Here is a 6,108-nt window from a genome sequence, read left to right on the forward strand (position 1 = left end):
GAGGCCAGATCATATAAGTGGGGTATAACAATTATTCATTGAACTGGTTTATTTTGCTTGATGAAACAAATTTTAATGATTGCAGGTATTACAACATTTCTGGGATTGGGCCAGCACTTGCTGACCACTCTAAGGTTATTGCTTTTGCATTTCTTTTTAAATCACAACATCTACCATTGAAAAACCAACTTGACATTTGCTTTGTTATTTCCTCCACTACATGCACAGAATGTACTTGTGAAATATTTCCTATACATTTCTCTTCAAGTGGATTACTTAATGAGTCCATCCATTTAAAAAACTGTCTCAATTGTAACTAGAATGCCTCTAGTGGACAATTGTATAACCAAATGTCCTCAATTAAACTTCTCTTATTTGAAGACTCCTGTCTTTTTTAATTTTGTTTTTTAAGATTTTATTTATTTATTTGACAGAGATAGAGACAGCCAGCGAGAGAGGGAACACAAGCAGGGGGAGTGGGAGAGGAAGAAGCAGGCTCATAGCGGAGGAGCCTGATGTGGGGCTCGATCCCATAACGCCGGGATCACGCCCTGAGCCGAAGGCAGACGCTTAACCGCTGTGCCACCCAGGCGCCCCTTGAAGATTCCTGTCTTAACAAAGATTCTAACTGAAATTGAGATAAGTATGTAATTTGGGGGTCTTAAAGGACAAACATTACAAGAATCTTATGACTTCTGACCCACCAAAATTATCCTTTGGGTCATATTATTTCTGTACTAGAAGCCAAGACTATTAAACTGGTGTTGACTATTTTTTAATGAAAAACAAAACAAAACCCAGCAAGAATATCTGTTGATGTAAAATTCTTGTTTTTGTTCTGTGAAAATCTTATTCCAATATTCTCCATATTTTAGATTTGAAATATCTTCTCTGTGAGTTTAAATGTCCTGCTAATATTTGCATATCTATACTTCATCGATACCTACTAATATCTATCAAAGGAAAAAATAATGTTTAAAATTAATAAATGTGTTTAACTCACAAGAAAACAAAGGAACACTAAAATTTTCCTATGAGAAAAGTGTCCTTTCCATGAGCTTTAAAAACATGGATCTCCTGGGCATATGATGGAATTAGTAAAAACTGCAGCATTGGCTATTTTTATCAATAATTTGCTTTGATCATGCTCACTAACTATTATTTGTCTCAAGCTAAACCTTACATACATAGTTAATTAAGTATAAATCTGTAGGGCAGAAGGTTTTCTTTTTCTTTTTTTTTCTGGGATATTTTAGTTATAATTGAATTATGGCCTGAATAAATAGCACCTTTATTTAGTTTAATAATTATGTTTTAACTATTTTTCAAGATTTTGCCGTCCTTAGCAATACATGCTTCTAAAGTTTACAAGAACATTATACTACCTGAAATGGTAGCTTCTCTGAGATCAAGAATAATGAATTAATTATATGTGCTCTATCAGTTTTGGCATGAAACTAGCACAAGAACAGTACATTTATACATATATAGTCAAATTACTTGATCAATAGAACAGTTGCATAAAATGGCTGGAATGTATATCTACTAAAGGAAAGCACTGCTTATTAAGCTGGAAAAAGGGACTATTTCTTAATCATTTTAGGAAAAATGGAACAAAAATTCATATTCCATTGAATATTTTATTCTATGACCTTCTCTTGTCCTTACAGTTATTATTTTGTTGTTCTTAATTATCTATCAGAAATTTTCCAAGAGAGATTAAACTTTGTCTTTAGTTCAGCTGTAAATACACAGATAAGAGCTCCCACCGCAAATATTCTAATTTACATTCATAAACTTTGGAAGGAACAAAAAATTCAGTCCATTATCTATCTATCTATCTATCTATCTATCTATCTATCATCTATCTATCTATCATCTATCTATCTATCATCATCTACCTATCATCTAATTATCTATATCTATCACCTATCTATCTATCTATCTATCTATCATCTATCTATTATCTATCTATCTATCTATCTATCTATCTATCTATCTATCTATCATCTATCACCTGTCTATCTAGTTATTGACAGAAGATCATGTTCATATGTGGAATACGGAATAAGGTGCAAATCCTCCTTTCCTTTGTCCAATTTGGTGTCTTCATCTCTCTGCCTTCTCTATTGGAGCTGGATTTTAGATGCCCAGTTTCTTTCAGAGGTATTAGAAGCAAAGACCACTGTCATGTTATAGGGAACTAAGGGCCGTGGGTGACGGCAACAGGTCATGAATACTGTCACAGGAAAGGATTATATCTATAATGATAAAAAGGGGGAAGTCATAGGATGAAATAAGATAAAATACATGTGGCACTGACCTTGACATACAAAAAGTAAAATATTAATATTATGTATTATTTTGATCACAATTGTGGAATAGTTAGGTGAATTTAATTCCCCTTCCTTATTCCAGTTTCTTTAGGTATAACCAAACAAGAAGCCTAGAAACCTTGGCTAGTAAATGTTTATCCACTTCTTTTTGTGTTTGGAGTCATTTTTTTTTTAAGATTTTATTTATTAGAGAAAGAGAGAGCACAAGCAGGGGGAGCAGCAGGCAGAGGGAGAACCAAGGTCCCCACTGAGCTGGAAGCCTGATGCCGGGACTGATCTCAGGATCCAGGGATCATGACCTGAGCTGAAGGCAGATGCTTAACCAACTGAACCACCCAGGCGTCCCATAGAGTTTTGTTTTTTATTTTCATTTATCATAGATAAGACCTTGGTCTGGTATTGAGCATCAAACATATTTGGGGAAGGTCAACATCATGTTCTTTTTACGCAAAAGTATCTGCCATGAGGTCAATATTATAACCTGACATTTTTTTATTTATTACTGAAGAATAACTTGTTAGCTTATTTTGAAAAATCAAGAAATAGATACAAAAGAAAAAATAAAAATTATATCCACCAGTCTCAAACTAGAATTGAAGCAAAAGTCCATTTGCAGTACAATGAATGAATAAACATGTTGTATTCATATAATGCTATACTGTTCATCAAAGAGAATGAATGAAATATAGCTACATACAATAACAATGACAAAATTGACAAACATAATGTTGAACAAAGTATGCCAACTACCAAATATTACATGATTTGTAATTGCATGCTTTCAGAATTTACTCAGTTATAAATTACCCAAGTGGCAATGCTAGCCTATGTTAGCATTGGGCAGTGGTAGTGAATGGGCAGAGCCATGAGAGGGTATCCTTGAGTACTAGGCTTGATCTATACCCTGACTTGTATAATGTTTACAAATGTATATTAGTTGATTGAAAATTCAATGCTTTTCTTTGTTCTTTTTAATGTATATTACGATGCAACACACACACACACACACACACACACACACACACATTCACCATTAATATAAGACAACACCTCCTAACCAAAACTCCCCTAGTTAAGATGTGTATTCGGATTTAGAATATTCATATTTTAGAAAGTTAATACAGTACATATAAAATGTCAGTGGGGGCCCAGGGTAGCATCCGATTATCAACACATTAAGATCTGTGCACCAAAAGTATGAATATTCAAACCAAGAGAGAAACACAAAGATAATGCGTAAATTCACAGCAATTGAGGCCAACATTTTCCACCAAATAAGTAAATTCAGGTTTATTACTGTTTTTTTAATGCACTGTTAAATTTGATCAAATTATGTTTTAGCAACTATTAAATTAATCTTATAGATGTTCCCCTTTTTGATGATTAATGTAGGTAAATATGGATTTGGATTTTTTTATGCTGAGGTACTTTTGTATCTGTAGAATGAGCATTACTCAAGTATGGCCATTAGTTTTTGAAAATATTTATAAACTTCAATTGCTAATGTTTTATTTGGGATTTTTTAGTCTAATTACCAAAATTGATATTTGGGGTGTGTGTGTGTGTGTGTGTGTGTGTGTGTGCAATTTAATACAACGTCAAAGAAACAGTTCTGTTTTTTATGATCGGTAATTATTTTATGCCTTAATTTGCTCTATTTAACATTATTTTTCTAATTATAGTTTCCTAAGTTAAATCTTTTGTCACTTTTAAATTTTCTATTATTTCTATTATTTAAATTATTCCATTATTATTTCTATTTCTATTATTATAAAATTTCTAAATTATTCTATTACTGTTTTAAAAAGTCTTTTAAGTTATGAATCTTTCACTGACTATAGATTTGTTCTTATCCCCAAAATTTATTTACATGTACTTATTAAAAAGTCTATTTATTTTCAGTGAATTTTTTGTTTTAAATTGTACTGGTTAAAGTTCTTGGAAAAATTTTTGATTAAAATGATTTTTATTAGTTTCTGTCATTGATTCTCTATTTCTAAATTACATTTTTCTCATTAGAGATATTCCCATATTTAAGTCCAACTTGGGTAAGTACAATGCCAATGTTAGTATATTAAACCTTGTTAGCACATTAAAACTTTGTTGTTTTTTGGTTTTGTTTTTTTGTTTTTAAAGATTTTATTTATTTGACAGAGAGAGAGAGAGAGAGCACAAGCAGGGGGAGCGGCAGGCAGAGGGAGAAGCAGGCTCCCTGCTTAGCAAGTAGCCGGATGTGGGACTTGATCCCCGGACCCTGGGATCATGACCAGAGCTGAAGGCAGATGCTCAACCAACTGAGCCACCCAGGAGCCCCTAAACCTCAGAGTTTTAATATCAGTGCTTGCTTTTGAAAAACCATAGCAATGGTTACATTGGTCCCAAAATTAGTGTGGGAAATAATAAAAGTGACCTCCATTTCTCTTTACAAATTACAACCATAAAAAAGTAAGTTTTCTAGCTACAAAATGCAATTTAACAAAAATCAGCTCAAAATGGATTAGAGACTTTCATGTAATCATCAACTACACTTCAGTTAAAAATGAAAAAGTGTAAGTACTGGTGCCTGGGGGGCTCAGTTGGTTAAGCGTCTGCCTTCGACTCAGGTCCTGATCTCAGGGTTCTGGGATGGAGCCCTGCATCGGGCTCTGAGCCCGCTTGAGATTCTCTCTCTCCCTCTGCCTCTGGTAGTTATATGACGTCTGGTAGTTATATGACAATTCTCCATAAATCTGTCCATTGTGTGAACATCTTGTAAGCAGAACAACTTCCTGTTTTTGTTCTACTACCTTTTCACAAATGCTCACATAGCAATCTTGGAAGATAGCGGTCACATCTCTCTCTAGAGCGAAGTCAGGCATGCTTGCTGCTCGTTATAAAAGATTAAGATTTCCTAAGCTAAGGGTTCCTTTCTGGTAACGCAATGCTTTGTGTGCGTAGGTGTCGCCTACCTTTGCTTCTTCCCATGGAAATGGGGCTCAGAGAATTAGCCAAAGAAAATGGTTATATTTAGATATTACTAGTGTTTTGAGTAATAAAGTCCTTTGGCCTCTGAGCAGTTTATAACCATAAAACTGTGGCAGGCTAATTTATTAGCTTCCAAGTAGAGTAAAATCTCATATGCTTCACAGTTGTTGACACTGATAAAGTTTAAATTTTACTTACTGATTTCTTATTTTCTATCTCCCCACACCGTGTGGATTGGAAGTTCAAAGAGGATGGTAACTTTGGATATTTTGTTCACTGCTTTATCTCATGTGGCTAACACATGTCTGGTACATAGCAGGCATGATAGATTCTTAATGAATTAATTCAGTCAGAATAGATTTTTTAAAGTTGTATACTAAGAGGAGATGTATGGAACATGGACTCTGAAATACTCGGCACTATTAGTCGTGAACTATTTTGTGCAATTAATTCATATGTTAATGGAGGCTTCTATCAGAATCGATAAATATTTTACTTATTTTTTATTTTTTAAAAAATATTTATTTATTTATTTTAGAGACAGAGAGAAAGAGAGTGTGAAGGAGGGGCAGGGTGGAGGGAAAGACAGTCCTAAGTAGCCGCAAGCCGAGCATAGAGCAGGGAGACCGACCCTGGCCGGATCCCATGACCTTGAGATCAAGACCTGAGCAGAAACCCAGTCGGAAGCCCAACTGACTGTCACCCAGGCGCCTCTGATAAATATTGCAGAAAAAAAGTGATTAAAAAGATGAGATTGCTGCTATGATAGGTTAATTTTCAAGACTAATGTAATTAAAAGTAATAGCTA

This window comes from Ursus arctos, unplaced genomic scaffold (genome assembly GCF_023065955.2).
Source record: "Ursus arctos isolate Adak ecotype North America unplaced genomic scaffold, UrsArc2.0 scaffold_13, whole genome shotgun sequence".
NCBI classification, from domain to species: Eukaryota; Metazoa; Chordata; class Mammalia; order Carnivora; family Ursidae; genus Ursus; species Ursus arctos.